The following is a 22,139-nucleotide window of genomic DNA, read 5'->3' as shown; positions in this document are numbered from 1 at the left end:
AAGGAAAGGAAAGGAAAGGAAAGGAAAGGAAAGGAAAGGAAAGGAAAGGAAAGGAAAGGAAAGGAAAGAGGGAAAAACAGGGAGAAAGGAAAAAGGCAAGTTATGCACTCAGAGAAAACACACATTTTGGATGAAGCAGAAAAAGAAAAGCCCCATCAAGCCTCTATTTATGTTTTCAGTATATAGACTTTCTCTAAAAAACAAAACAAAACAAAACAAAACAAAACAAAAGAAAAGAAAAGAAAAGAAACATTGCCTCATGCAGCTCTCAGGTAGAACAGTTACAGCAGAATAACTTACTACATGATTTTTAAAATACTTTTATATTCTGATAAGTTTACAGTAAGTTTAAAGCAATAGTTTATGTCATAGATCGATAAGATGTAAGGAATTACAACAGAATGTTGACCTGTCTTTCCAGATCCCACCTCACACCAGTCAGAATGACTAAGATCAAAGCTCAGGTGACAGCAGATGCTGGTGAGGATGTGGAGAAAGAGGAACACTCCTCCATTGTTGGCGGGATTGCAAGCTTGTACAACCATTCTGGAAATCAGTCTGGCGGTTCCTCAGAAAATTGAACATAGTATTACCTGAGGACTCTGCTATACCACTCCTGGGCACATACCCAAAAGATGCTCCAACATATAACAGGGGCATATACACTACTATGTTCATAGCAGCCTTATTTATAATAGCCAGGAACTAGAAAGAACCCAGATGTCCCTCAACAGAGGAATAGATATAGAAAAATGTGGTACATTTACACAATGGAGTACTCAGCTATTAAAAACAATGACTTCATGAAATTCTTAGGCAAATAGATGGAATTTAAAAATATATGTAGCAGAGGATGGCCTTATGGAACATCAATGAGAGGAGAGGCCCTTGGTCCTGTGAAGGACTGATACCCCTGTGTAGGGGAATGTGAGGACAGAAAAGCTGGAGTGGGTAGGTTAGTGATCAGGAGGAGTGTAAATGGGATAGGTGGGTTTTCAGAGAGGAAAGGGGATAACATTTGAAATGTACATTGCACACACTAGCAAGATTTTGCTGAAAGGACCCTGATATAACTGGCTCTTGTGAGGCTATGCCGGGGTCTAGCAAACACAGAAGTGGATGCTCACAGTCAACTATTGGATGGATCACAGGGCCCCCAATGGAGGAGCTAGAGAAAGTACCCAAGGAGCTAAAGGGGTCTGCAACCTTATAGGTGGAACAATAATATGAACTAACCAGTACCCACCGGAGCTCGTGTCTCTAGCTGCATATGTATCAGAAGATGGCCTAGTCAGCCATCAGTGGAAAGAGAGGCCCATTGGTCTTGCAAACTTTTTTTTTAATTAGGTATTTTCCTCGTTTACATTTTCAATGCTATCCCAAAGGTCCCCCATACCCACCCCCCCAATCCCCTACCCACCCACTCCCCCTTTTTGGCCCTGGCATTCCCCTGTACTGGGGCATATAAAGTTTGCAAGTCCAATGGGCCTCTCTTTGCAGTGATGGCCGACTAGGCCATCTTTTGATACATATGCAGCTAAAGACAAGAGCTCCCGGGTACTGGTTAGTTCATATTGTTGTTCCACCTATAGGGTTGCAGTTCCCTTTAGCTCCTTGGGTAATTTCTCTGCAAACTATATATGCCCTCAGTACAGGGAAACGCCAAGACCAAGAAGTGGGAGTGAGTAGGTAGGGGAGTGGGGGGTGGGGAGGGTATGGGGGACTTTTGGGATAACATTGGAAATGCAAATGAAGAAAATACCTAATTAAAATAAAATAAAATAAAATAGAAAAAAAGAAAAGAAAATAACATCCTGAGTGAGGTAACCTAGTCACAAAAGAACACACATGGAATGCACTCGCTGATAAATGGATATTAGCCCAAAAGCTCCGAATACCCAAGTTACAGTTTACAGAGCACTGGAAGCTCAAGAAAAAGGAAGACCAAAATGTGGATATTTCTGTCCTTCTTAGAAGGGGAAAAATACAGGAGGAAATATGGAGACAAAGTGTAGAGCAGAGACTGAAGGAAAGGCCATTCAGAGACTGCCCCACCTGGGGATCCATCCCATATACAGTCACGAAACCCAGACACTATTGTGGATGCCAAGAAGTACTTGTTGATAGGCGCCTAATATACCTGAGAGGCTCTGCCAGAGACTGACAAATACAGAGTTGGATGCTTGCAGCCAACCATTGAAATGAGCACAGGGTCCCCACTCAAGGAGTTAGAGAAAGGACTGAAGGAGCTGAAGGTGTTTGCAACCCTATAGGAAGAACAACAGTATCAACCTATCAGAACCACCCAGAGCTCCCAGGGACTAAATCACCAACCAAAGAGTACACATGGAGAGACCCATGGCTTCAGCTGCATATGTAGCAGAAGGTGGCTTTGTTGGGCATCAATGAGAGGAGCAGCCCTTGGTCCTGTGAAGGCTCAATGCCCAGTGTAGGGGAATGCCAGGGCAGGGAGGCAGAAGTGGGTGGGTGTGTGGGGAAACACCCTCATAGAAGCAGGAGAAGGGGGGAATGGAATAGGGGGTGTTCATCAGGGAAACTGGAAAACGGGATAACATTTGAAATGTAAATAAAGAAATTACCCAATTAAAAAAAAGGCTAGTTTCTGACTAAACATTCATTATCTGTTACTAAAGCAATAATGTTTATGTCACAAGCTGTAAGGGTCTGATAATCATTGAAGGAAGACCCCAGACTCAGATAGTATGCAAAAACAAAGAGCATTTATTCTGCAGAAACAATCAACATGCAGGGGTCAACCATTTTTTTTTAATAATGGCTACCCCAGACAAAGGCAGGCAGGCTTTCTTATAGGGAACCAGGAGAACTCTCTTGAAGGATTAGGTAATCTAAATGTCATTGGTGGGCTCTAGGGGGTCACAGGTGGTCAGTGGTCTGTATTCCTATGTCATGAACGTTCAATCATGTGATGAAAAAGGGCTGCCCACTGCAGATGGCCCATTCTGAGATAAGATATTTCTCCATTTTTGTGGTTATCCCTTGGTTGTTATTTGGGAGGGGATTTTATTATCTTGTTCTGGTGCCACGCACTCCGGTCGAGTCAGTTTGACAAGCCGAGAGGCTTAAAAGCTACTCATGAGGCAAAAGAGTTTCACAGAAACTCACTCCTGGAGTCTGGTGTTCTCTCTAAGCCATACATTAATATTCCATTCCCACGTTAGTCTAGTGTATGGATCCACGTGCTCTCTTTTAGTATTATCCTATTATAAGTGCCTTTTAAGATTAAATTCTGACATAGCTTAAGCCAGTGTTACAACAGTCCTAGAACGTTCTTGAGCAAGACCATGGGCTTGGAATTCAGTAAGAATATTGCTAATCAATGACATTCAGAAAAGCCTCTGGTACTACACTATCACTTAGAATAAAAGCCAAGTCGCTCCCATATACAGGAATTTACAATGGTTTAGGAAGTAGATCAGGCTGTGGTTTTAGAGTATTGCATTATTCATGAGATGGTTAGCTAGAACGGGACTGGAACTCCCTAGTTAGAACCATGACTTGGGTGTGAAAGCCCTTGCCCTAGGAGAGTAAAGACCTCACACCTGGCTTCTAAGACTATAGCGGAGTTACACCCATACACACGTATTTACAATGGCCTAAGGTGGACTATACAATGGACTAAAATAGGAACTATGGCAAGGGCGCGAAGCCCTTGACTCTGGCTTCTAAGATTAGTGAATCTTAGGTAGAGCCCTTGTTGATCCCAGTTGTTAACAATAAATTCTATCCCAGGTGGTTCCCTTTAGACCTTTTGTGTTTGCATTCCTCTGTTTTATTTAAAAATGGGAATGGGTGGGTAGGGAAGTGGGGGGAGGGTATGGGGGAATTTTGGGATAGCATTGGAAATGTAATTGAGGAAAATATGTAATAAAAATATTTTTTAAAAAATGGAAAAAAAAGAAAAAAAAAAGATTCCAGTTACCTCATTTGTACCTTTCGGGTATGTCACCCAACTTCCTTATTGTCTTCTGTATAAAAAGTCTGATACTTGATTTGACAAAATATATTCAGATTCTCCACAACCTCTCCTGTAGGCATCTGTTTGTCAATTCATCCAACACTTTGCCCACCCGCGACTAGAGACCCACGACTAGAGACCCGTTCCAGGCAGACAAAGGGGCCCAGAGGGTCTGCGACATTCTCGATTTTATGTTCTGTACCTAGAGCCACTGTCTTATGTCTTAGTTCCTGGGAGTTAGGATCTATTCCTGAGGCTGGTGCCTTACAGCCTTTGTAGAAATCAGGCCTGGTCCTTAAAATGAGATTTATATTGTCCTTTCAAAGTTAGCACACTTTTGTCAAGAGATAAATCTGCCTAATGTCTTATTATTATCAAAGTTTGTATAGATAAGCTAGTCAATATTTTATCCTCTGTCTTTGCACCTACAATAAGTTGTCCATTGCTAGGTTATGATCCTTAGTTACCATATAATGCTCTCACACCTAACCTAGAAGGAATGTTTTCCTTGGTTGTAAACTTGTTCCAAGCCTGCTTTCTTCTTCTAGTGCAATTAAGCCCATGATACATGAAGGTTTTCAGAGCTCAATTTGCAGCTTTTATTTCATTGAGATTACTTGTATCAATTTACAAATTCTATAAAATCATTATCAGGAATTACAAAATAATCAATTCGTCTGCACAGCATGACTACATGAGACTACATGTTCATATTGATTGATCTGCCCAATAGGGTGGGCCAATGCTCACGAATCATTAGGCTAAGCAATAGTGACAGGAAAGGCATATCAGCAGCAAGAAACAATCTGGGATGAAGTCTCTTGGGACCTTGCCTCTTAGAGCTCACCTATTACATCCATGTAGCCATGCAAAATTGTGGGCCGTCTCCAGAAAATTTACGAGGAAAAATACAGGAGGAAATACGGACACAAAGTGTAGAGCAGAGACTGAAGGAAAAGCCATTCAGAGACTGCCCCACCTGGGGATCCAACCCATATACAGTCACGAAACCCAGCCACTATTGTGGATGCCAAGAAGTACTTGCTGATAGGAGCCTAATATAGCTGAAAGGCTCTGCCAGAGCCTGCTTTAGCCTTGCTTCAGCCTTTCCTAGATGCCTTCCGACATCAATCTATTTCTATTCTATTGCTTCTTTTGCTCTAAAGAACCATGACCAATATTATGTCACTTCAGATATCATTCATTATTTAACCTGATCAATTTTTCTCTTATATCATTCATTATTTAACCTGATCAATTTTTCTCTTACTGCTGAGCCATGTACCCCTTTCATGGAATATTTGGTACAAAACATTGCTGAAATCTAGAGGATTCATCTGCAAATTGTTCAATGACATTTAACAATGTACACTATGTAAATACATCTTGGATTCTCACATACACTAAAATCTGACAAGCAAAAAAGAAAGTACACAATACTGTGATGAAGTATACATTTTATGTTGAAGATCATCAGAGCAACAAAACCGTGTTGTTCAATTATCTATTTGTGTAAAATACTTATGAATTTGTATAATTACAATTTCTATTTCAACTGGCAAAATATCAAAAACAATGGAATCAAGTTTTAATTATGTGTGTACCATTACAAATTCCAAATAGGTTTTATTCCATAAATATCTCAACTTAATAAAAATGTTTTATCATAATATCATCTATTGTAATTGTTATTTGAAACATAATCAAAGCCAAATAATTTTATGTTGAAATGGATAACAACTTTTAGAACATATGAATGTTTCTGAAAGAGTAAAGTTAAAAAATAATATTACAAAATATAAGAGATGGCTCATTCATGTAACCCTAGCAGTTGCAGGCAGGAGGGAATCAAAAGATGAAAACAAAAGAAATTAACTAACTGACAAAAAATGAAAGTACCTCACTTCATTTTATTATTTTTATTTTTTACTTTTTTGTTTTTCTAGACAGGGTTTCTCTGTATAGCTCTGACTATCTTGGAATTCACTCTGTAGACCAGGCTGGCCTCTAACTCAGAAATCTGCCTGACTCTGCCTCACAAGTGCTGGGATTAAAGGCATGTGCCACCACTGCTGAGCTAATTTTAAAAACTGTTTGAAAAGGATAGCCATTTAAAACTGGTTATCTTTCAGAGTCACTTGATGAAATTGGTGCAACTAGTCATATTGAATGATTTTCCAAGCTTTACTTCAGCTAATGGAACCAGTACATTAACACACTTATTTATATATATGCATAAGAACACATGAAATTAAATTTCATTTAAAAGAGCCATTTGACCTAAATTAGCAGCCATGCCTCATAGAGTGATAGGCAGTCTCCCCTTTAAGATTGATTATTTATTTTATTTATATGAGTACAATGTAGCTGTCTTCAGGCATCAGATCCCATTACAGATTGTTGTGAGCCATCATGTCGTTGCTAGGAATTGAGATGAGGAAGGGCAGTCAGTACTCTTAACTGCTCTTACTGCTGAGCCATCTCTCCAGCCCTGAGGAAGACCACTTTTGTCAAGCATGCTGCCTTTTCTTCAGATGTATGAGTTCACTGATCAATAGGAATAGCAACTTTTAAAAGTGGATGCAGGTGATTTTTTTAGATTTGTGTATTCTTAATTCCACAACAGCTAAGAGGATTGGCTACTACATTCGATGATATAGACAGACAAATAACTTGTTATTCATCAACTGTCTTAAAAAGTGGAAATTTACTACATACTCTTATCATTAAACATACTTTTATCTCATTGCTATAAAATGGTTTATTGAAAAATGAAAATATATGTTAGTAGGTAAAAAAAAAAGTTCTTGGATGTAGTTTGTGTAATAAATGACAAAATCTATTTTTGAGAGCCATTGGCTATTCTGTGTACTTTGTAAGAAAGAGTTGCTTAGCTTTTACTTAAAATATAGGTTTTGTATCATCTGATCTGAAGGGTCTCATGTGTCTCAAAGATTTCACCATCTTAGGCCTCTTTGGGTGCATCTCTCACTCAGATAATGATATAGCATATCTCACTGAGATCATGACATGGCATATCTCACTGAGATCATGACATGGCATATCTCACTGAGATCATGACATGGCATATCTCACTGAGATCATGACATGCCATATCTCACTGAGATCATGACATGACATATCTCACTCAGATCATGGCATAGCATATCTCACTCAGATCATGGCATAGCATATCTCACTTAGATCATGACATAGCATATCTCATTCAGAGCAAGACATAGCAGCTGAGAGAAACTACTTGGCAGGATGCTGGGGAAATTAGCTAGTGGCCTTTTACCAGCAAGTTTTCCTGGTTTGAAGAGGTTGTAATGGGAAGGCAAACTGAAGTGGATGAAGCCTGCTGACAAGTATAGCCTACCTAAACACTAAAAGCCAACAAGCAAAAGCAAAACAGACAACAGCAAAACAAAGCCCAAAGCCCAACTAAAAACCCATCAAACAAAACAATTCTCTACTTCATACTGACTGCTAGAGAGGAAATACAAGCAGGTTGTTGGCATGCATTTGCAAAAGTCATATGGTCCAGGAAATTAATTCAGAACTTAGAACTTTAAATATAGAAGATACAGAAGACATAAAAGGAATTATGCAGTTCTATCATGAAGTGAGGAAAAATTCATTAGAACACAATGATTTGTCAGCACAAAGATGTTCCAAATTAAATTTTAACAAAATTTAAGGTTTCTTCTCATCAAAGTCCTATGGACGGAAGGACAAAGGATTCATAGAATGTGCATGCCGAGCAGCACAGTGCGCTGGCATGGACCCTCTCCACAACCTTCCCAACAAGACAAAACAACCTTTACCACTCAAAAAAAGAGAGAAAATAGGTTTTTTTTTTTGATGTACCTCTCTCCCAATGCATTTTTTTCTCCAGATTATATAAATAATTCTTACATTTAAATAAGATTTCAGTCAAACAAGGTTATTAGAGAGGAAAGATCTAGGGATAGACTTTTCGTGCACAGTGTGAAGATTGTCTCTGTGTTATTCAAATGCTAATTTCTGTGCTATCAGAAAGTTGAGAACAGACTGGACTTTGATATTGTCACTCCAATTGTTAAGTAGCACCTGCATCATATCTTTTCAATGCTTACTCTCAAGTCTTCTGATTGATTTTAATAAAAAGATGATGGCCTACAGCAAAGGCAGGAAAGTAAGGTGGTACTTCTGGGAGAGAGAGAGAGAGAGCGAGAGAGAGAGAGAGAGAGAGCAGGAGGACTCTGGGAGAAGAGAATTCACCAGAATAACTCGGAGGAAGAAACAGACCCTGTATTAAAGACTAAGAGGAGGTAATGAGCCATCTGGCAGACATAGAACAAATAAGAGTTGCAAGAGCTAATTGGGAACTAGAGTATAAATGTAAGTCTTTGAGTCATTATTCAGACCTAGGGTGGGCATAGAAATTCCTTATAGGTATAGAAGGAAAACTCCGGTATATTTGCATGACTAGGATCTAATAACAACTTAAAATGTGTATAAAAGCTGTATACACATACATACATACATACATACATACATACATACATACATACACACACATACATACATACATACATATATACATACACACACACATACATAAACCCACACATATATACATAGACACATACATACATACAGCTAGCTCTGGAACTTTCAGTTTCTTATGCAGAATGAGAAGGCATGCACTGGATGTTTGTGCATTTTGAATGTAAAAGGAAACCTAACCTATTAGACTATTAGGTGTGGAGTGGGTCAAGTCTGATAGTTTTATATATACTACTAATAGTTATATAACTGTGAACTATTAGTAGGTGACTATACAACTACACTGAGGGAGTCCTGATGGCTGTGTTAATGAATCATAGTGTAGTCTATCCAGAAAGGGAATATAATTTTTACCATTTGTGCAGAATTGTTCTCCAACTGTTATGAGTGGCACCAATGGAGCATGATGATCTGAAGAAGAGGATAAATGTGGAGTCAGAAAGCAAGTGCCACTAAAGACAGTACTTGCCTCTCAGATTCGTGGACTTAAACTGTCTCTAAAAATAGTCTTTCTCTCTTAACTGTAGCACGTAGCATTGTTATAGGAAAAGAGCCAAAGAAATTTATACGCATATCACATCCAGGAGGAGGAGACTTTAAGACATTGCTGGTTAGTATTAAATGACTGTGAATAAGGATATACAGTATAAAACATTATACAGAAATGCTGTTCCTAATAAAGTATTTATAAGAAGCATATTAAGGCAGGTGAAGTTCAAAATAAATTGTTCGAGATGGGGTTTTGCTATGTAACCTGTTGTTGGCATGAAACTAGCCATGCCTGTGCTTTTGCCTACTGAATGTTGCGATTAATAATACATTTTCAAAATTGTGCCCTTGATTTAGAAAAGAGTCACAATTCAGGAATACTAACCTTGCTGATTGAACTAAGTGCTGATTGTAACGGCATTGAAAAGTCTTGTCTAGACCAACAGTTCACTTTCAGTGTTAAATTCTTCAAATTACATAAAAGTTAAGTCAGCTATTTTTCCTTAATGATAAAATTCCACCACAATGAAAGCAATTCTAGAAACTTCTAGTCATATCATAATAAAATAAATGTAAGACAGGCAGAAGACTCGGTCCTCTTTGAGATGTAAGTGGTTCCTAGAGGCTCTGATCTCATCAATGGGTGAGTCCACTGATTAATGACCATGAGACCATGGAAATTTTCAGAAACAGTGTTGACTGGAAGAAGGTGGTTTTCTGGACCATGCCCTGGAAAGTTATAACTTGTCCTGTTTCCCTTCATCCTATCTCCCCTGTCTTCAGGTGAGACCCTCTCTTCCATGCTGTGCTCTCTGCTCTCATACTTTGCTTCACTACACAGCATCCAGAAGCAATGGTGTCCTGTGACCAGGGATTGGAACCCATAGAACTATGAGCCACAGGAAATCATTCTCTCAGGATTTAGTGACTCATATGGTGACTAAAAAAATTTCTGTGACAATACATATTTTTAAACTTTTTGTGGATGAACAAAAAGGAAATTAAGTAATGATGTACCTATAGCAGTGTTCCAAGTCCCAGATGCCTAGCTAGCACATATTTTGCTTGCAGTCATTTTATATTAATATATGCTATATATATGTGTGCTATATATATGTGTGTACATAAGTGCATATATAATACTATGTATATATAGTCAAACCTACAAATATTAATCCATATATAAGTTTAATGTTTAAGTAAATGCTTATAATTTTAATTTCTGAAGTTGTTTTAGTGATGCATTCAATAAAAGAGTATTCTGAGGAGATTAGAGATTTCCTTTCTGCATGGGGCAGTTGGTTTATATTGGGAAGCAATTTTAATACTGGTTTAAGAAAGGGCACTATGGGAGAAAAAGGCGCATCTGAGAAAAAAAATAAAAGATAGTATATACCCAAGATATAGAAGTGGGCTGTCCAAGAGGTGCAATAATGCCAGAAATCCACTTTCCAACTTACCTGAACTCCCTTTTTCTGTTGCTAAATTTCTACATTTCTTTCTCATCCATTAAATTGGTATGTCTGTAGATGCATGCATTCTTGTACACACACACACACACACACACACACACAAAAGCACGCGCGCACGCGAGAGAGAGAGAGAGAGAGAGAGAGAGAGAGAGAGAGAGAGAGCAAGATATGCACAATTAAATTAGTGTTTTATTTTCATTAAGCAGCTCACAGATAATGTATATTAACCTGAACATGTGTTTGAAAATAAATGATATGGGCCTCCTGAACAAATGCTTACTTATTAATTTCTGCTTGTTTAATCAATTGATGCTTGTTTTTTTATGGAAGTCACGGCTAAAATGTCCTGGCTTTGCAGGATACTTGCTGCCTTCTCATGTGTCACTTTAGGATTCTCTGCTATCTTTTATACCTTAATTATAGGCATGGAATTCAGGTGACCCAGCCCAAATCATCCCCTGAACAAGTAAAGCAAGGCCCTATTCTTTCTCTTTAAAAATGTATGCAGGCAATAACAAATACGCCTTGTCCATTAGAAACTGAGATAGGAGACTTTAAAAATTAAACAAAAATTCCAGAGAGATCAAACAAAGAGTCCTTTGAAACAAAGGCAAGAGTATGTTTTCTTGGAAGGATAATGAATGAGACTCCCTTGGCAGGTGGACTTGGCACTTAAATGGCAGGTAGACAATGGCTTCTGTTCCTCTGTGGTCTGCCCATCCTTCAGCTGAAAACACCTACATGTTACATGAGTATTTGCCAGCGTTGCGTTTCAGTCTTGCTCTTTATTATATGCTAGTATGTATTTGTGCTTCTCTAAGTTTGTTTTGGACAGATGTTAGGACGACAAGTTTAAAATCAAATGTATTTCATTTTCATTGAAATCCTTGGCTTATTAATTTAGGATATCTTTTAATTTATTCAGCGCTGTTTTTATTGTTGTAGTTTTTGAGGAAAAGAGTTTGAGGCAAGATTTTGCTACATATCCCAGGCTAGCTTCATTCTGTAGCTCAGGCTGGCCTCACGTTCGCAGTGATCCTCCTGCCTTAACCCTTTGAGTTACTGAGCTTGTAGGCAGGCACGACACCTGGATCTTTTCTCTATTTTCAGAAGCATCTGAATTTGAAGAAGAGAGACAAGTTCTGCTGGAGTCCCCTCCTCTTTGAAGAGGCTTTGGCAGTTCACTATTGGAATTCAAAGCATGGCCCTGCTCCATTCTTCTACAGGGGAACTAAACAGCGCACCAGTGAGACCAAAGGCCAATTACTGCCCTGTATAGTCCTGCTTTCATCATCCCTGGAGAACCCTCGTGTGCCGGGGCATGAGGACTATCCATCTTCCTTCTTCCTGGGTAAGTTCTTCGGAACCATTTCCCAGCTGATCGCTGTGTGCAGATGCTTTCTTCTCTGAAAGGAGACATTTCAGTAGATAAGAAACTCCCCAAACTCACTCGCAAACCAAGAAAGCTTGTTTCTTTTCTCTCTTGTCCTTAGAGAAGACAGACCTGGAATTTTTGCTGAGTCATCATTTTCAATTGGTATTAATTTCTAATGTTAGTTGCATAAATAATTAAAATCTAAATGTGTACTCTGGGTGGCTCCCATATCACAAAGAGCAGATAGATCATTTGATAATTTTCGATAGACTCTTTTAATATTACAATTATAATCCATGTAATAGTGATAGAAAATAAGTTTAGGATTCACGCACCAGTGGGAAAGTTCAGAGTAATATGCTTATGTATTTTTTATCATAGCATTTAATTGTGTATTAAAAATGCATTACCTCTGACAGAAACAAAGTGCACACTGAGGAGTAACCACACCAGTCACTGTTAGTTCTCTTAAACCACACAGAATTAGCATTTAGGGTTTGTCTCACATCTCAGGTAACAGCTGATCAGCTGTTCACTGAACGATTGGCTTTTTTGCCTGGACTGAGAATTTATATTGGCTCATGGCGCTAAGAGGTGGCAGCCCGTGGTTTTGGAGAAGACATGGTGATTGGAAGCGTGCAGTGGCTGGTTATATTGCTTCCCTTGTCAAGATGAGAGTGATGAATCCTGATACTCCTCAGGCTTTCTCACTTTCCTTTGTTTAGTCTGAGCTCATGGCCCATGGGAGTGTATTCCCCATGTCTAAGGCAGGTATGCCCTCCTCATTTAAATCTCTCTTGAAATGCCCTCACAGACACACATAGAAGTGTGTCTGCTGTATGGTTCTAAGTTCAGTCAAGCTCACAGTTAAAGTTAGAGTTAGGCTCAGATGTAAAAATGTACAGTTAGTTGAAGTAATATTAAATGATGCACTGGCTGGACCAGATGACTGAATGATTAAGTAATATAAAATTCATGCGGTCTGCCCCTGGGCCTGAATCGGAAGCATTATGAGACACAGAGTGTGGAAAAATCCACGGTCTCTGGGGCTTGTTAGCCATTAGCTTGTCTTTCAGTTGGCAGGACAGAGATGATTGGTTATGATGTAGATATTTTAGTTTAGAGGTATAAACATTGAATCCTTTAAACAGCCTGATAGTTTTGGAGAGAAAACAGATTTCCCACAGAGAAGCTAATTAGGTAGGAGTCTGAAGACAAACACAGGCATCCTCCGCATAACTAAAACATTGATGTAACTCCTGAGAGTAACTTACTAACTCTCGTGAACTAATGAACTCCTTCACAAGTTTACTGCCTTAGAAAAGAGTAGACGAGGCATCTTAGGGGTATGCGGAGGAAGAAATTGTTTCTTGAACTTGACACCTCTACAAGGACTAGCTCCTGGTTGTCAGCCATTAAGAAAATAAATAATTTTCAAGTTGAAAGGCTTATTCTTTTCTCATAATGGTTATTTTCATAGTGCTGTATTATATAAGTGGCTATCATCCTGGTAGTAGTGACTCTTCGCTCGATCAGAAGAAAACTCAAGTTATAATAATTACCTAGGTATCGCCTGCCTCCGTCATGTGACCTGGCGAATGCTCCAGCCCTTTCGGGAACTAGACGAGAAATGATCAAATCCTATAGGTGAGTTCATTTTTGCATTTCTGCAGGTAGAGGATACTTTCAATCATGGAAAACCACACTTGTGATCATGGCATAATATTTCTGAAAGAGAACAAACATCCCTAAGTGAAATGACTTTTATTCTATCTGCAGATAAAAAAGGAAAGACATGATGTTAAGAGCCTCATTAGTAATTTAATAAAATTATTTTAGAGCTATTTTAAAGCGGAATTTCTGTTGTTATGTTCCTTATCAGCTTCAAGTCAGCATCCAGCACCATATTTCCAATAAGCATCATTAATCTGTGAGATGCTTAACCAGAGCTCCTGTTTACTTTTACAATAATAAGTGAGTGATATAATAAGAGAGCTCAAGACCATATTACAAAACTCTCCACGACTGCTTTTGTTTCTTCTGTTAAAAGATCCCAGTGCAAAATTGTTGGATTATGCTGTTAAATGTCTTTATAGCTTTGTTGCGTTAAGCCTGGCAGTAAAAAGAAAACTCCTTCAGAAGAATGTACACAAGGATGTCTCTTACTAAGAACCAGAATTTTGCTACAAGTCCAAGTAGCTCATCCCATATAGGACAGCTCTTCCCTCTTCGGAGGTGTTTGCCACATGGGTTAAATGATTTTCTCCTATTCGGCCCTCAGGGCCTCCTGCATTTCTCTAGATTAGAAGTGATGAGCTTTAGTTAACCCAGACTCCCAGTGGTACCCAAAGGGATTTTGTTAAGGGCTGTGATCAAAACCTAGCTACCTCATCCTCCACTTATTCCATATTCAGTGTCAGACCTTTGCTGCAAGTCTTCATTACCTTTCATGATTGGATAGTTTTCTCAAGGGAGATGATCTTCCATGGAAAGGATTACATGTGTATTAGCAAGTCTGACCCTTTAGGGTAGGTTTACACTAACACTATTAGTTCTTGGATAAAATCTGTAAGGCTCCTAGAGGGAATTAAGACTTCATATGGAGACCCTCATCTCTCAGAGCATTATAAATCATTCAAACAGTCTTGGAGGTGGGCTTGGGAGTCTAGAACTCCTACTAATACTTTTGATGAGTGTGGCTTTAATAGGAATTTTTAAAATAAATGAGCTGTTCATTTGGGGGAAGATGATATGTTTTGCCTTATATTCTAAAGAGATTACATGAAAAAAAAATGGAGACAAAGTCTTTAGGCACTAAAGATTGTACCCTAAAAATCCATAAATTGAAATTTCCTTCCTCTTTTATTATAATTATGTAGGATAATTATATTTTATTCATAAAATAATTTTTCTACAAGTAATTTTAAGAGTATTTTATTCAGGAAAGTAATTTCTTTTTTCCTGAGGATATCACCCAAAAGTTTAAATAAAACATTTTGTAGTGCATCCTTTTGAACAACACTAAATTATATTTCAGTCCTACTGAGAGATACAGAATTCTGGCAGTGCATTTGTATGTGCCTTCAACTCCCCAATATTTCTATTAAATTTATATCAAATTAAAATATCCTTGAAGGGGAGAAGCCAAAACTGGCAGAATTCAGACTTGATTGATGTCTAGCAGGGATCTATCAATCAAATTTATGTAGAGATAAATATAAAATTTAGTACTGACTCTCATATGTGGTGTTTGCTGTTGTGAGTGACATAATATTCACTTACAGACTCACGAGTGTTCTGAGATGCCTCTGCTTGCTCCCCTTTATCTCAGTGGGGCTCAAACTGAGAACAAATCTACGCTTATGATGAGTGGGCTCAAGGTCAGTGCATTCTCATTACCCACTGTGCTCTGCTCCGAGAGTAGGTGAATCATTTGGGGGGTCTCATCCAGACATCCAAAGGTGGGGTGTTCTTACTTTAAGGAAAAAAACAGTCAAGTTAAATAAAAGTAAAAAAATATCATATTTGACCATCTCTTATCCAGCCAGAGCAGACTCTCCAGAAAATATGGAAGATTGACTAACCCCCCAAGAGAGTCTCTTCCAATCCAACTGCCATGAAGACAAGGATGTACAATTTCTGTTAGCACAAAACATTCTATAAAACCTTTGACAGCTCTCCATCAAAGATCTCATACCAGCATACTTTATTAAGATTGGTCTATGAAGCAAACTCTGGGTATCGGTGAATTTCTCATCACCAAATGCTGTGTGAACATACCTTGTCTTCACCTCTTCCACTCCCTGCTATCAGTTTATTTGCAGCTCTTCCATACACTGGACTCAATGTAGAAATAGATATATTCTCCTTCTGATAGTTCTTGTTGAAAGCAATGCACCTGGGTACAGGGAGGAGCTGTAGGAGGTTCTTCTTGTTAATTCTGACACCGGAGAACTGCATTTTATGTAGAATTAAGACTAATACTGAGTTTTTCAGCTGTTTTTTTTCCCTGTGGTGTACCTGTAACATAATTAAGAAAAAATGAATGACTCGTTATGGTTCCTTATTCATGTCAGGAAGCAAGAGGGGTTTCATTCAGCATTTTAATAAACATGAATGATGCTTGGATTTTCAGGGCATTGGTTTTTAGGATTTTAAAATAGGTTAAAAGTTTAGAACATTATTGAGTTAGATGACTGAAATGATAACTAGGAGTTGCTGTCCCCAGGTAGGGAATCTGTGCAAACTATGGTATCATTGTAATTTGTGGCTGGAAACTGATCAATTATTAACAATAGGAAAGGTTATCATGGAGAATATGTCAAAAGAGCAAAAGGGTTGTCATCTTGAGAACCAAGCCCAAATGAGAACACTGTAAGCAATGACTATAGTACTAAGAATCATATTCGGAAGAATTAACAAACACTAAAATGGAAGTGTAGACAAGAAGAGGGAATAAATGGTCATGAGCAAAGTTAATGCAGGGAGCAGAGTTCTTAGTGATCCAGTAGTGGAAGGTTTTTTTTTTTGTTGTTGTTGTTTTTTTTTGTTTTGTTTTGTTTTGTTTTGTTTTGTTTTGTTTTTTCCATCAGAAAGACATATCTGAGGACTTTGTAAGTAGGAAGTCCATTTCTTCTTGGTAATGGATGATTTTCCTGAAGCCAGACAATTCCTCCAGGAATAATTGTTATATTTTTCTACTGTAAACCATTTCCCTTCCTGCAAAGGTGATCATGCATCTGTGTTGCACAGAGAGAGGAGCTAACATAACCTATGTTCTAAGAGTTTAGAACATATTCTAAACTCTTGAGAAGTGCTTCCCCCTTGAGTTGAAAGATGCAATGTATAATGGCTGAATCATGCTGTTGAAGTCTTTCTTTTTTTCTCTTAAACCATAAAGAGATTCACCTTCACTGAATGTATACAATAATGGATTTTTACTAAGACATCAGAATTTTGCTGTAACTTTCTTTTTTTATTTTCAGTTATTTTATTTATTTACATTTCAAATGTTATCCCTCTTCCCAGTTTCCCCTCCAAAACTTCCCGATCCCATTCCCCCTTACCCTGCTTCTATGAGGGTGCTCTTCCACTCACCCACTCACTTCTGCCTCAGTACCCTGGCATTCCCCTACACTTGGTCATCAAGACTCCATGGGACCAAGGACCTGCTCTTCCATTGATGCTAGACAATGCCATCCTCTGCTACATATGTGGCTGGAGCCATGGGTCCCTCCAGTTGAACTCTTCTACCAACTTGTTCCCAGAGTAAATTAAAAGGAAAGGGAGAGGAAGAAAATACTCAAACAATTTTAAAGATGTATTTATTGGCTTCCATGTGTTCATCCCTTGTATCTCAGTTCTTTGTGTCATTCAACAAAGTATGAAAAAATAAAATAAAACCAGAAGTTCTCCTGAACATTCACTCCCTCAAACCAGCATGAAATAATCTAATTTCCCCCACTTTTATCTTGGAAATATTTCATCTGTCTACTCTATCTGAAGTCTTGATTTTTGTTTTATTTTTTTGAGAATTTCGTACAACATACTTCAATGATATTCTTTTGCCTATCATAATTCTTCCCAGATACCTTCCCCTCTTCTTTCCTACCCAGCTCCAACCTCAAAACAAAACACAAACATGGAGTCTAATTTATGTTGGCCAACTACTCATGAGCATACAGAAGGAAGAAACTTTTGTAGTAATAAAGCCAGAAAATTTGCTGCTGGACCTAATGGTTGTAAAATGCGATATTATTATTCTAGAGGCAATACAGTCAACTTTCTGGTAATTAATAGTGTATGTCCTAGAGGTATTCTGCTGTGATTTTACCACTTCCTAATTATGTGACCTAGAGACATTTTTAATCCCAGTGAGCTTCACTATTTTCCATCTACAGTATAGAGGTAATAGTAGCCACTTTCATAGGAGACAATGAAAATTAAAATTGTTAATAAATAAACGGAAAGCATTTGGACAGCCTCTAGTGACATATTAAAGCATACATAACTGTTGGTGGCTAGCTGTTGGAAGACACCTAGATTTGTAGCTATCCATGATGTAATGGCTAATCTTCTTCTTCGTCAGCTTGACTGGAATTAGCATTTCCCAGGGGACACACTCCTGGATCAGCCCATGAGGAATGCAGAGAATTTTTTTTCCTAATATATGTCTGCAATCAACAAAGTCTTACAGGTTGAGGTCAGAGATGGAATTAAAAGGACAAAGGAAGATGGAATCATTCACCTGTCTGTGCCTCCTGATTGTGGATGCAGAGTAACCAACCATCTGCCAGGAGGAACCTCCTGCTGCCATGTTTTTGTTGTTGTTGTTTGTTTGTTTGTTGTGTTTTGTTGTTGTTTGTTTCCTTGCTGTTATGAATTGCATCCTTGCCGAACCATGAGTCAAAATAAACTCGTGCTTTCTTACATTGCTCTCATGAGATATTTTGTCATAGCAATGTCAAAATATTACACATTTTGTGTATGATAATACAAATAAATATTCTTGGGGTTCCTAAAGTGGCCATTCCTATGCTGTTTTAGCCAATTCCAGTCTAATTTGTGCACCTTGGACTCAGCAAATGATTGTGTCACAAACTTCTGACTACAGGGATTAGTTCCAGGTATGTACTCAATCCAAGCTGGGAGAAATGGAATTTTTATTGATTTTCTTATTGAGTCAAATAACAAGGAATGTTTCTTTTCCTTTAAAGGTCCTCTGCGCCTCAGATCAGAGATTCTAGTGGGCATTTTTTGTGTGAAAAAAAAAAGTGTCAGAGAGTAGGAGAGAAAATATGTAAAGAGCCGATATACAGAGTAAAAAGAGATAAACATTTTGAGGTGGAGAAACAATGGAGTCCTTTTTATTTAACTTTCCTCAAGGTTAAGTTCTGCCTTGTTAGATGACAGTGATGTGTATCAATTTCGTCTTTTCAGAAGAAGAAATATGAAGTTTTTTGTTTTGTTTAAAGAGCATAGAAAAGCTTGTACATCGGATACCGCATGTCTTTCAAAATAGAAAGGAACAAAGTGTGAATTGTTCTCCAGGGACACATGAACAGTGTGCAAGGTTCTCAAGTGACACGTGAACAGGGGGTTCAAAGAGATCACACAGCTGGGTGTATGTCCAAACTCTCAGTTATGGATTCTGTTACGACTCTAATTTAGTCAGTGATTGAACTGAGACATTTTAAGGTCTTCAATAGTGTGTGTTTCTAGATTTTGTTTATTTAATGTAGATTGTATGGCATGACATATATGTGTACATTCTCCCAACAGTGTTGTAAATATGAGCTTAACTCTTCAGCATTCTCTGACTTTGCTCAGAAAGTTGAGAATGGTGGGCACCTTGGGAGGTTGCTGTATTGTATTGTATTGTATTGTATTGTATTGTATTGTATTGTAGGAGGGATTGCTCTCCCAACTACTAGTTGATCTCGTCTGTCAAGATTGAAAAAACTACAGTGTCTATTCAGCTCCAGCAAACTACACTCATTAGCAAGTTGTGTATCATAGAGTAAAATTAGTGTGTTATTTACATCAAGCCAAACAATAACCTGCATAGCATTATTGAGTGTTAGCTACGTGGTGGTGGTATACTAAAAACCCAGTAACAGTTATGTAAACCTTGATTGCTCTAGAAATCAGAAGACCAAAGGTTGGGTCTACTTTTTAGTGTATTTATTACTCATTTTTCTTTGTTATATTTAAATGTGGGAGGGGGGTTGACTCTGCAGGATAAAAGGAGGTCAATATCAAAGTAGAGGGAGAAATGGGGGTGAAATAACACTGAGGACATTTTTAAGTAATCATAAAGAATAATATTAATATGCATTTATGTAGGATTCCATATAATTTGTGTAAGTCTATGTGTGTACAAATACATACATACTTTAAATGATATTTTATAGCCTGGGATGACAGAGAGCCTTAGACTATGTAACAAAAACCTTCAATTCCAATCTCTTATACTCTTGATCAGAAGAGTATAAGAGACTTTCAAAATTATCCAGCTATTGGTTGCCGCTGGTTGCCTCACAGAGGTTAAGGTCTATTGCTGAAGACACCATGCATGTCAGATAAAAGATCCAGAGGACCCCAGTTGAATCTAGCTTTTATAGCACCAGAAAAACTATGCAAGCGTCCAAGGGAAGCAAGCAACTGTATGTCTACAAATCAAGATGACAACTAACATAGACATGATAACATTAAGGGTGAAGTAATGACACTCACATCTTGGCAGTAGCCAATAGCTCTCTACTTGGAGTCAAGGCCTCACTCAATAGGAGAGAAGTTATGCTGCAAACCTGCTACTATCCACAGCTAGTGAGGTGATGGATTTGGAAGAAAACATAACACCACTACCTTATTTAATAAGGATAATTATCAATTTCTTTGTGTATAAACATAGAGGACTTGGCTTCAGCACCTTATATACAGCATGTCTATATTCTTATTTATTTATTTATTTATTTATTATTTATTTAATAGTACTTTAAAATTAATTATCTTTTTACACTCCATATTTTATTCCCCCCTCCCAACCCACCCTCAGACTGTTCCACTTCCCATACCTACTCCCCACTCCCATCTGCAGGTGTCTGTCCCCATTCCCCACCCCACCTGACCTCTAGACTCCCTGGGGCCTTCAGTCTCTTGAGGGTTAGGTATATCATCTCTGAATGAGCACAGACCATGAAGCCCTCTATTGTATGTGTGTTGGGGGGCTCATATCAGCTGGTGTTTGCTGCCTGTTTGGTAGTTCAGTGTTTGAGAGATCTCGGGGGTCCAGATTAATTAAGACTGCTGGTCATCCTACAGCATCACCCTTCTCCTCAGCTTCTTTCAACCTTTCCTAATTCAACAACAGGGGTCAGCTGCTTTTGTCCATTGGTTGGGTGCAAATATCTGCATCTGACTCTTTCAGCTGCTTTTTGGGTCTTCCAGAGTGTGGTCATGATAGGCCCCTTTTTGTGAGCACTCCATAGCCTCAGTAATAATGTCAGGCCTTGGGACATCCCCTTGAGCTGAATCCCAGTTTGGACCTTCTTTTCCTCAGGCTCCTTTACATTTCCATCCCTGTAATTCTTCCAGAAAGAAACAATTATGGGTCAGAGTTGTGACTGTGGGATGGCCCCCCTCTCCCTCATCTGATGTCCTGTCTTCCTGCTGGAGGTGGGCTCTACAAGTTCCCTCTCCCTACTGTCAGGCATTTCATCTAAGGTCCCTTCCTTTGAGTCCTGAGAGTCTTTCATCTCCCACGTCTCTGGTGCATTCTGGAGGGTCCCCCAACCTCCTATCTCCATGTAGCATTTAGAGTTGGGTGTGATGCTTCATGCCTGTAAATCCAGTACTTATGTCTTTAAGCATGAGGATTACCTCAAATCCAAGACCAGACATCATGACATAGTGAGTTCTAGGCTACCCTGAGTTAGAGAAGAAAGTCAACAATAACAATAAAACCAATTTCATTTAACAATGCAAGTTATTAATTAAAGTAAAGCAAATGTGATGCTATATACTACAGGAAATCTTATAAAATTATGTTCCAAACTGTTTTGATGGTACTATATAGATAGAAGAAAAGTAAAAATTTTCGTTGAGTTCTTTATCTAATTTGTCTGAATAGAAACTGAATTTTTCCAAAACTTCTTCATACAAACATTATCTGGTCCAATTCTCAAATGTTAATGATGAGTTGTGGTTCTCATTCTGAGATGTTAGTTACAGTCTGGGAGGTAAAAAGATGGGCAATAAAACAAGGGTAAAGAGGAAGCTGAGGTCAAGGCTACCCAGACTTGAGAACTGTTCTCCTCCTTCTACAAGGATGAAAAAAGTCCGATGAAAACATTCTTCTGCTGGTTGGAGTTCGCTGGCACTAGGTTGTTGTGGGTGGAGATTCAGCTACTTTGGCTGGGACTCAGCCTTGAGACAGAGATAAGCATGGTGTCTTGTCTCTGCCAAGCTTCTCAGTTACACAATGTGAGGCCAGGATAAAAAGAAGTCCTTGAACCAACAGCCCTTTGTGAGTGTGCCTTGTGTGTGTGCTACTTGTCAAGATGCCTGGGCATAAACTGATAGAAGAAAAATCAACCAAAATATGCTACAAGATTGTTTTGATTCAAAAGACTAAAAACATGTGTGTGTGTGTGTGTGTATGTGTGTGTGTGTGTGTGTGTGTGTGTGTGTGCGTGCATATGTTGGAAAATGAAAAGGAGAAAGAAAAAAAAAAGAGAAGTCTATTTTCTTGAAA

At 38.5% G+C, this 22,139-nt stretch overlaps 1 long non-coding RNA gene across 1 annotated transcript in view; it reads left to right on the top strand.

Annotated features, from left to right (window-relative positions):
• The window catches only part of Gm46481, a 76,622-nt gene extending 63,103 nt beyond the window's left edge, over positions 1 to 13,519 (top strand). The window contains exons 2-3 of the long non-coding RNA XR_001781421.1: positions 11,620 to 11,860; positions 13,451 to 13,519. This is a non-coding gene — a long non-coding RNA (predicted gene, 46481). The remainder of the gene's footprint in view (positions 1 to 11,619; positions 11,861 to 13,450) is intronic.
• Positions 13,520 to 22,139: the final 8,620 nt, after the last annotated feature.

The sequence above is a fragment of the Mus musculus genome, chromosome 14 (genome assembly GCF_000001635.26).
Source record: "Mus musculus strain C57BL/6J chromosome 14, GRCm38.p6 C57BL/6J".
Classification (NCBI taxonomy): domain Eukaryota; kingdom Metazoa; phylum Chordata; class Mammalia; order Rodentia; family Muridae; genus Mus; species Mus musculus.
The sequence above is the reverse complement of the archived record's forward strand: the minus strand, read 5'-3'. Positions and strand labels throughout refer to the sequence as shown.